We start from the raw sequence: 10388 nt of genomic DNA on the forward strand, positions 1-10388 counted from the left end.
AGCTGCATTGTAAAATATTTCTAACCATCAGGTTCATCACCTTCCTGCTGCTGCGCTGTATTTGAAAAAAATTTACGTGAGATCATTCATACTCTATCTCTTTTTCCCCATTTTTGTTCCGGGGAAAGGTTGCCCTGACGATGTTCTACTGATTACCACACCAAGCCGAGAGGGAAGAATTATCACTAGACCAGGATTTGAATGTAATCTCCCGCCATATGCAAACAATTCAACTGGGGTCCACAGTCAATATAATTGGCACAGTTGGAGTTCAATCAGAGGAGTGTTTTTTGGTGCACGCATGCTTTTCTAATCAATCTGGAATCTGTTCACTTGGCATCTGAAGGACATCGATCACAAAATCATATTGCTTTGCCTTAAGCATAGCTTACTCCAATGAATGCTTCTGAATTAATGCTGTATTAGATTGATAGTGTTACATTCAATTATTTATTTCTCTTCCACCTTCAACATGTTTATTTGCCACGTTTTAAGTTTTGAGAAAAGGTCAATGCGTTTGATAGAAACATTTCTGGCTGCATTTGCTGCCAAAAGTACAATTATTTGGTTGATTACTTTGCCATCAACCCTGTATTGTAAACCTTATTGTAGATTGATTTTTGTTAAGAAAAGAAAATGGAGCCGTTTTGTATTGCTACTCGTTCTTGGTTGGTCTATTTGGCCTTGGTCGTTTTGAACCCAATTTATGGTTGTAAGCAGATGAATTAAACACAAGCCCTTTTTGGAGGGCTTGTGTTTAACCAATGGGTTGTTGTTTAGTTGTGGAGTTGACGTTATTGGGTTGGATGTGTGAATGTAAAATAAAATGTTTTTTTTCCTGTGGTCCCCCACTCAAATCTCTAAATGTGGAGGTAAAACATTTATATTTATTTGAAATTAATAATCGCCCAATGTTTGAGGTATGTATTTTTTGACAATTTGCACTTATAGGCTTTGCTGGGGCCGTAGCGCCATGGAATTAACATTCTGTGGTTGTAAATAATTGAAATGAGGTATAAATATGTGTGCAGATCAAATCTGAAGCCTCTGATCATTGTGTTCCAATCGTTTGCTATCGATTTTCCACATTCTAAATGTGACAAAATGTGAAAAGCGAAATAAATCTATTGACGCCATTTAAAAATATCTATCAAAATGGTCAACTGCATTAGTAATATCCATAATTTATTAGCATTGTATTTCATTGTGCCTTGACAACCATTTGATATGAACATGAGCTTGAAATTATAAAAATGATTAAAGTACTTCCGTCCACGTTCTGTGTTACTGTACTCTCTGTTTGAGTATGAAATGTAGTTAGTGATTCTGAGTCTTTAATATCGGTCAACAAATGGATTACAATTTTTACATCCATTCAGCATTTAATTTTCATTCATCACGTATGAATACCAAACATTACATTCCTTTATAACGCTTAAAAATAAAAGATTTCAGATGAATGCTTCTTGGCCATTAGCCCAATACATTCAGTTGCATTAAAGACCTGCTAGTTCAATTGAAGAGAACTAGTAATCTTAGAACTAAGGCCCCTTTTTAAACCCTTCTGCCCAACCCCAGTCTGCCCACGGGCCCGCCGCAGAGGAGCTCACCCTCCCGATGAGGTATCCTTCATTGTAACCGATTTCAAATGGTGCTAGAAACACAAGAAGACTCTGAACACCGAAAGAAATCAGTCAACCTTGGAAAAGAGGACCTTAAGCTTGCACTGCTAACTGTGTCACTGCTACTGTGTCAATGCCAACTGCGTCACTGCTACTGCGTCAATGCCAACTGCGTCACTGCTACTGCGTCAATGTTAACTGCGTCACTGCTATTGAGTCACTGCTACCGGTCAATGATAACTGCATCACTGCTACTGAGTCAATGCTACTGCGTCAATGGTAACTGCGTCACTGCTACTGTATCACTGCTACTGCTCAATGCTAACTGCGTCACTGCTACTGAGTCAATGCTACTGCGTCAATGGTAACTGCGTTACTGCTCAATGCGTCACTGCTACTGAGTCACTGCTACTGAGTCAATGCTACTGAGTCACTGCTACTGTGCCATGGCTAGCTGAATGACTGCTAACTGAGTCACTGCTACTGTGCCATGGCTAACTAAGTCATGGCTAACTGCCTCACGCTAACTGATGGTGTGTTCCAGATGCCTCGTACACCAGCCGAACGAGTTGCAAATGGGGTAATCTCCCAGCTTTCTTGCGGCATTTCACCTGGGACCGACCAAAAGTTTTGGTTGATTCTGAGAGTAGGCCTATACAGAGTTCAGTGAGGTTGACCGTACAACTCGACAACAAAAATGGCTGGTCCAAAAATTGGATTTATTTTCTTTGTATTCGTACCACGGTCATTGGTCATTTTAATGTCGATTTTAAATGCTCTTACACACTTGATTACATTTCTTCGTTATTCCGGTCATCAATTTATGCATTGCACGGTCTTGCTGTGCGTGAAATACAATGTAAAGTTGTGTTTTTCTTCTAGCTGGTTTGCTAGAGAGGCTAATGTGGCTAACAATGACTAGCCAATGACATGACGCAATCACAAAGACAAACAGGAAGGCTATAAGTGTTACAAGCCAGGAAATTACGCCACAAGAGCAACTCGTGCGGGTGGTGTAAGAGGCATCTGGAACACATCATAAGTCACTGCGACTGCAACTGCGCCACTGCTAACTGTCCCTCCGGCCCGTTGGTAAGGGGTGGGTGACACTTCCTGGGTGATGAAATCCCGTTTTCCTCCCCTCCCACCAAGTGTGATGCAGTGTTGCTGGCACGCATCCAGCATCTGTGGGAGAAGTTCACATCCCACCACAAGAACACTGATTTCAAATGGTGCTAGATGGAGGACCGCACTCTAAGCCACCATCGGAAACCAGCTTCCAAGGGGAGTATTTCTGAGGGTCGGTTCCACCTGTGACGCAAACAAACTGAAACATTACAAAAGAAAAAGTTAGGCACATATGAAAAGGCTGACCTTAGGGATTTTCTGTGTTAGTTTGAAAGTCTCACCCACCAGATCATCAGACTCCAACCTAAGTGCTAGCTCCCCAGAGACTTAATACCATCATCCAGTGATACAGGCCCAGGATCCTCAGCCTCTCGTGGCTCTGAGTGCAACAACAACGTATGGTTTAAGGAATGCAATTCACAATGAAATGAGTGTGGAAAAGTTAAATGCATTGTGCAAGTACAGTAATGCTATTTGATATATTTAAGGAAGATAACAAAACTGGGACAGCTGGAATAGACATACAGTATCTATGGCCCTATTCATTTTCAGGGCCTAGGTGACTTACTACTGGGTCAAAGAGATACGGTGGGAAAATACAAATCCTCCCATGTTATAGTAGTGCTTCTGCGGGGAGACGGCAAAGCCTAAGCAGGAAACCAACAGGAGCAAGGGGCGGAGTTACACCTGGTTTCCTGTTTCGTAAAGAGATATTCTACAGAAGAAACTCAATCACACCAGTGGATGACATTTTAAGCAGAGGATTGTAATGTAATTCTCTAGTAGTCCGTCTAAAATGGGTGGATTTGAAACCTGTACCCTTTTACTTTTTTACAGTTAACTACTGCTGGCCGAGTTTGTGCACGCCGTTTACGTGTTTATTTATAAATATATTTATTTGGGTACACATCTGCATTTGAAAAAATCTAAAACATCAACGGCTAGAAGGTGGAGTAGTGAGTAGTGAGAACCATTCATTCACACACCGAGTTCAACAACACAGTGCGGCGGCCAGCTTGCCAGGAGTAGTCAGGGTGAGGCGTCTTGCTCAGTGTCAACTCAACACTCCGGGGATCGAATTAGCAACCTTCCGGTTAACATTTAATCCACTCTTCCTCCAGAGCTACTTCCGCCCAACTACAAAGCAGCCAGGTATTGTGTCTGCAAGGTGCCTACGCTAGCTAACACTACTCCTTCCTGAACATTCTCTTTTCTTCCTCCATTTTATTGTACTGATGGGCTTGCTGCCCCGGGTGTTCCTAGGTAAACTGGGAACTTTCTCTCCATGGTGAGAATACCACCAACTGACTCTGTGAATCAGAGTCACTTTGATTATAACAATCGAGAACCGCCAAGTCCCCTGAGACATGACATGATGATGTAGACCAAAGCCACATCTTGGTCAATTCCTGGTGACCCGATGGTGGCCTGTGATGAGGTTGTGTTTATGTGGCTGTAAGTAAGCAGTGTCTGATCATGGTCTACGTCTCTGTCCAATGCTTTCAACATGTACAGAGTTAACCTCAGAACCCCCCCAATATTTTACACAGCTACATTCAGAATATCACATAATTTTACGTTTTTTTCCATTGAATGCATTGTAGCACCAACATGTTACAAATCTGTTCATTTTAATACGTATCAATACATTTATTATTAGAGTATTACTTCTCTAATATGTTTTAACCACTCACTCTGAAAGTTGGTAGAGTTTCGTAAACCAAATTGAAATGAAGAAACAACTCGAAAAACCAGATCTTAAAAAGATGAACACTCAATGCAGACCATTGTTAGGCAACGCTTGACTTAAGTAGGCATGGACTAGGAAAGGACTAGGGCTGCTCGATTATGGAAAAAATCATAATCGCGATTGTTTTGGTCAATATTGAAATCATGATTATTCAAACAATTATTTTTGAGTTTGAAAACATGATGTATTTATTCAGCATGTCTCTCCCAAAAGCACTTTTCTAACTGAGTAGTTCCCCTCTGCTGTGTCATCTTGAAGCACAGAGAAGGAGTCCTCGAGGCTGGGTTGGCTCTAAGGTGCTTGCTACCTCTGATGGCTCTGAGGCTGTGGGATTGGCCTTCGCAGCGGAAGCCGCTGCTAAAGTAAATATTAGTACTAATTAGAAGTTTAATTAAGTTAGTTTTGTTGGCGACTGTACCGTCGTCTGCATCGAAGGACGTTATTATCAAAAACAGTTGAACAATAGACGCTGTTCGCATTGTCTGTTAACTTCACTAGCTCAGCGCTCAATAACCCTTACTACAGTCCATTTACTTTAATAACCCAAGCAGCCATTGTTACTTGAAACGTACAACCAATCAGATTATTGCATTCTGGATGTGAGCTTGGGCCTGGCCAATCCAGTACTGCTTTTGCAGCCAAATGAAATCCTCCTAGCCAATGAGAATTCTGCTTTTGCTCAAAGGCTTGCGAGGCAGCAGCTTTAGGAAGTACAGTGAATTGGAGAGTTGCCAGTGCAGAGTCACCAAAGCATGCAAGGTAAACAACTCTTCTCCCTTCTTCCCTCTTTGTCTCTGATCATGAGCCATGACATTTTGCCTGTTTTAGTCCTTCCTTTTTCAAAGAGAGAGAGAGAGAGAGAGAGAGAGAGAGAGAGAGAGAGAGAGAGAGAGAGAGAGAGAGAGAGAGAGAGAGAGAGAGACAGAGAGGCAAAGAGGCAAAGAGAGAGAGAGAGAGAGAGAGAGAGAGAGAGAGAGAGAGAGAGAGAGAGAGAGAGAGAGAGAGAGAGAGAGAGAGAGAGAGAGAGACAGACAGACAGAGAGGCAAAGAGGCAAAGAGAGAGAGCGGTAGGGCAGAGATAGGGCTACAAGCCATGTACTGGTACAAGTCCAGCCCAGAAATGACTGCGTCACCAGCCTCTGTCTCTCCTAACTACGCAGAAACAAATGTGTCCTGGGAAGGGCTTCAGCCAGTCCCGGTGGCCCTGTGAGACATAAAAAAACAACCTTATGACACAAGTATCACGAGCCACACACTCAGAATACGTTTGTTTCCAGATCAAATACTGGCAAGCTGGGTGTAGAATAAATGTACAAATGTGTGTTTCTCTGCACCCTCTTGGCTGCCCTTGAACTCAATCAAGAATGAACCACAGGTAAAACAGCATTATATAAATGTCCGTATAATTGTTGCGTAGCAACATGTCCAAATCCTCCAGGCTTAATGTCAAAGAAAAAAAGGCGTCATTTGCTACAATACCGTGATGTTTACCTCTACCTCGCACCTATTTATACTCCGATATCACATAAAGACCAGCATACACCTTTCATAATATCCCTTCAATCAGAGCGCATAGTGCACTAGACTGCAATTGATTTAAAATATAGCTTTTGCGTCAAATACATCGATTGTGGCAAAACAGCATCACTCGGTTACCTCTATGATTCCCTGCAAAACATTCCTGAATTTGCTTCGCCTCGACAACAAGAACCCTCCAGAATGTTCTGATGTTAACCCCTCTGCTGCACTTGTGCCCATCCTCGATATGCACCTAGCTAGCACATCTAAACAACACTCTTCTACTGCATCCATGTGAAACTCCTGAATCCAGCTCACAGGCAGAGCAGAGGCAGCGCGCACACACACACACACACACACACACACACACACACACACACACACACACACACACACACACACACACACACACACACACACACACACACAATAGCGACAGGCAAAGAGAGCAAAACTACCGACAAGGAGGATGAAGAGGAGGAGGATGTCGGAAAAAGCGTTGCGTCCACTCTCAGGTGGAGGAACTCGATGACTCCGAGCTTCTGTAATGTTAGCTTCTGTTTACTCCCCGACGTGAAAAAGTGACGTAGCAACTAATCCACAATCTTTCTCCCTCTCTGTTTCTCTCTCACTCCCTGACCTGCTCTCCCTTCACTCGCTCTATCTCCTGCCTGCCTCCCTCTCTCTTTCCTCCCCTTGCCTTTGAAAAACAGGCACACTCGATGTTCATCTTGTTGTAACAACCATGTTGCTGCTCTTAGAATGCTGCTCCAAACCGATACCCATGTAAACACCACTCATTCTGATCACACATAGCTCACCAACAGCCCGGCGCCAAGTCACACACACACACACACACACACACACACACACACACACACACACACACACACACACACACACACACACACACACACACACACACACACACACACAGTTGGGCATGCGCATGCATTATCAACCTATTCCTCTTCCCAAGTGTGACGCAGCATTTAATTTTCAGATCTTTGTGCTGACATAAACACGACTTCAACCAGTTCTGGTATCCCACTTGCTAGCTGCCAAACAGGCAGACTGAGCGCATGCAGAGCTCAAGTTAACGGGAACCTGCTACCATGGCTTCCTTTTTCTCTGCTCTGTGACGCGGCCGTGTCCCCATTTCCCCCCTCACGCTCCTTCTAATTGGGTCTCTCTCTCTCCTCTCTCTCCCTCTATCTGCTGTCCTTCTTTCCTCCAACTCGAGCGAGACACACACACATACACCCTGGATCCTCTGTCTGCGACTCTCCCAGCTGTCTGTGTCTCTGCGATCACCTATCAATCCTCTGGTTTTAAAGGCACATGACCGTTTGTATAACATCCAAGACATTTCGGCATTCAGATTTACACCATCAAAGGGCTCTTTTGTAAGGTATCTTCAAGGAAGCACTATTTTTGTCTCAAAAACATAACCCTTGTGTAATTTCCCTGCAGATTATGTGTAATGCCGGAGTCGATACGAATGCAGCTCGTATGAAATGGCAGACTTTAACCATGTGACCCTGGTACAAAAAACCCATTTTTGTACTTCCTGTTCTGGTTGCCCTGCCTAAAGTACACAAACACAGCACTGTTCCAGCCTGCGTTCCTAATAATTAACTAATCATTTTTTCTGTATAAATTTGTTGAAGGTACAGGAAGATTTTAGGCTTAACATTATTCACTATGAAATATGACAGAATTGTGCTTATTTTGTTGACTGTGAGACACAAACTTTTCCCTATTTTAGCATTTTCTGTTCATTTCTATCCATATGGAGGCTAAGGCACACCCAGCCCATATTTTTTGTTTATATTTAGGGCATTCACAAGACGCTTTTGTCCAAAGCAACTTACAAGCAGTGTTTCCCCCAGCACTGTGTTGTTAAGGCGGCCGCCTTATCAACAATAGGGCCCCGCCTTGACTACCAATGTATATAAAATAAATAAAAGAAATTATCAAAAAAAAAAAAATAATAATAATTTTTTTTTTTTTTTGAAATTATTATGCATTAACAAAGTAGAAAACTCTCGTAGGGAAAGAAAACATACTTCCATCAGGTGTAAAAATAAAGATCAATAATGCATCGGTGTTCACAACAATGGTCCCCCCCCCCCCGCTCCTTGACCACCTTGACTAAGACATTTACTGGGGGAAACACTGACAAGGTTAGGTGTCTTGCTCAGGGATACCTCAACAATCAGCTAGGAGGAACCGGGGGTCGAACTAGCTCTACCTCCTGAGCTTCCCCCATGTGTCACGTCTGGATATTAGAAAGCTGAAAGGGAATTATCGTTGCTTATTAAAAAAAGTTTTGATATGATCTGAATTTCCATGAAATGTTCCTGGCAGGGTTTGTCGAATTTGAATGTCATCAAGAAATATATAATATCTTTAAAAAAAAACTCATGGGTATTTATAGAAGTCTACTATAATCTCTGTTTGCCTGTTTCATTGTGGTCTATAAACAGTTGTACCCATGACATAAACAACAAGATAATTATTGATGTGGAATTTTGCTGCCTCTGTGACTCAGCATTTTGTTTCCTGTTATTCATAATTTCCACATTGACTGCGCCCTCTGCTAGCAAAGGCCTAGATTCTTCAGATTTCATGAAATTAAATGTTTGAGCATTCAATGTTATTGTTTGTTGGGGATTGAAATGTATTCCAAGGCTATGATTTAGCACCAGAAATTCATTATTCTATTCAGCTGGATAAATAGTTGGATGTCTTAGGGTTGTGTAATACTTACGTTTGTCTCATGCATTTCCTGGCTGTGCAGAGAAACTTACCTTCCACTGCCACTGGGATCATCTTCTTCGGATCTTTTATGAAAAAAAATAATCAACGATTAAAGGCCAAAAAACATTTTAACTTACTTTCAAAAGACTGATTTATGTGTATTGGATTTTTTTGCCTTTTGTCAGATTTGATTTGAAACAAACAGGAACCCATCATTCAGATCAGCTGTTTATAGTCACTTTGGCGAAACAATATTGTACGTAAATACATGCCAAATCAATGGGTTTGACGTACAGATAGGTAGGGCTTGTGATTTTTCTAAATCATAACAATAAAAACGTCAAAACATGAAAAATGGCACCACCACGAGGTCAACACAAGTAATGCTTTGGGTGGTTTGTTTACATCAGTAATAAGAAGTGCGTATCCCATAGAAACGTCTGGAAGGATGGAAATACTTAGAAAAAGTACGCTATGGGCATAGACTACGCACCTTCATTTACAGAAAATGTATCACAACTATTAAAACTACAGGCCTACTTTGCTTATTTATGTGGATTTTATTTCAACGCGCAGCCAACAACAATCAGTTATAGGCTACATCACATCACGTTTATATTTTAACTTTGGGCCAATGTAATTGCATAACAATTAGGCTACTTGGACTTATAGGCCCAACACAACTGAACATTGAACAAATTGTCAATATGCTTTTTGTTCTACAGTAATGTTACAACTAACATTAAAAGGTGAATAACACCAGCATAGACCTGTGACATTTTGCCTATGATTTAATAATATATTTTTTTCATTATTGTTATTATTATTATTATTATTATTATTATTATTATTATTATTATTATTATTATTATTAATAATAATAAATAGATGTTATGGATAAAGAGATCGTCCCTGACAATGAAAGGTAATATTTAACTGAAGCATTTCTATTACATATACACTACTGGATCATAATGCAGTGTGCGCGTGTTCTAAATGAAAAGGTAAATAGAAGTGCGCAACATCCTCCAACATCTTCTATTATGGCGCACATCACAGCTTTCCATTGTTTTAATTGGTTCACTATTAAACTATTAATCGGACATGCTTGACCTACAAGCAGCCATAGGATGGTAATAATTAACATGCATATATCTAGAACAGTTAGCCAGACATTAACACCGATTCTTATTAAAGAAGGCGTTTAAAGTGGATTTATTTGATACTTACCGTTAATGAGGGACGATGCACTTTACCAATAGAAACAACACCGTTGGGAAATGAAGGCGTTAACAATTGCTGCAGCTGTCTTTCTCAACTATACAATAAGCACTTTCAATGAACTGTCATATCAGTGAAACGATTTAGACTCACCGCTTGTTCTGCCGTTCCTTTACCTGCTAATCCATCGACATTTTCGCAGGAGCAGGAAAGCTTAAAATCCCGCCTTCTTCACACACCCCCGTGTCGTTATTGGCCACTGCGCTAAGAGAGGGTCCGGTATTGTAACGTTATCCCGGTCCACCACGACGCAATATCCGGTCTTGTACTTTCGAATGAACTGTAGTGTACGCCGCTAAAAAGTCCCGAAAGAGGGCACAGGAACA

The 10388-nt window shown here is 41.4% G+C and overlaps 1 protein-coding gene and 1 long non-coding RNA gene across 43 annotated transcripts in view; one reads left to right on the forward strand and one right to left on the reverse strand.

Annotated features, from left to right (window-relative positions):
- The window catches only part of LOC115552772 (sushi, von Willebrand factor type A, EGF and pentraxin domain-containing protein 1), a 147976-nt gene extending 146701 nt beyond the window's left edge, over window positions 1–1275 (forward strand). For all 41 annotated transcript variants that reach the window (XM_030369148.1, XM_030369133.1, XM_030369161.1 and 38 more), the window contains one exon: window positions 129–1275. The gene's annotated coding sequence lies outside the window, so the exon portion shown is untranslated. The remainder of the gene's footprint in view (window positions 1–128) is intronic.
- Window positions 941–7930, reverse strand: LOC115553288 (uncharacterized). 2 transcript variants are annotated; one of them, XR_003978422.1, is made up of 3 exons: window positions 3737–7930; window positions 3036–3445; window positions 941–2949 (listed from the first exon to the last, which is right to left on the reverse strand). It is a non-coding gene; the product is annotated as an uncharacterized LOC115553288 (long non-coding RNA). The 2 variants fall into 2 exon arrangements; XR_003978419.1 differs by having other exon boundaries at window positions 3036–3129; window positions 3319–7926.
- Between the last annotated feature and the right edge of the window lie 2458 nt (window positions 7931–10388).

Source organism: Gadus morhua, chromosome 1, assembly GCF_902167405.1.
Source record: "Gadus morhua chromosome 1, gadMor3.0, whole genome shotgun sequence".
In the NCBI taxonomy this organism is placed as follows: Eukaryota; Metazoa; Chordata; class Actinopteri; order Gadiformes; family Gadidae; genus Gadus; species Gadus morhua.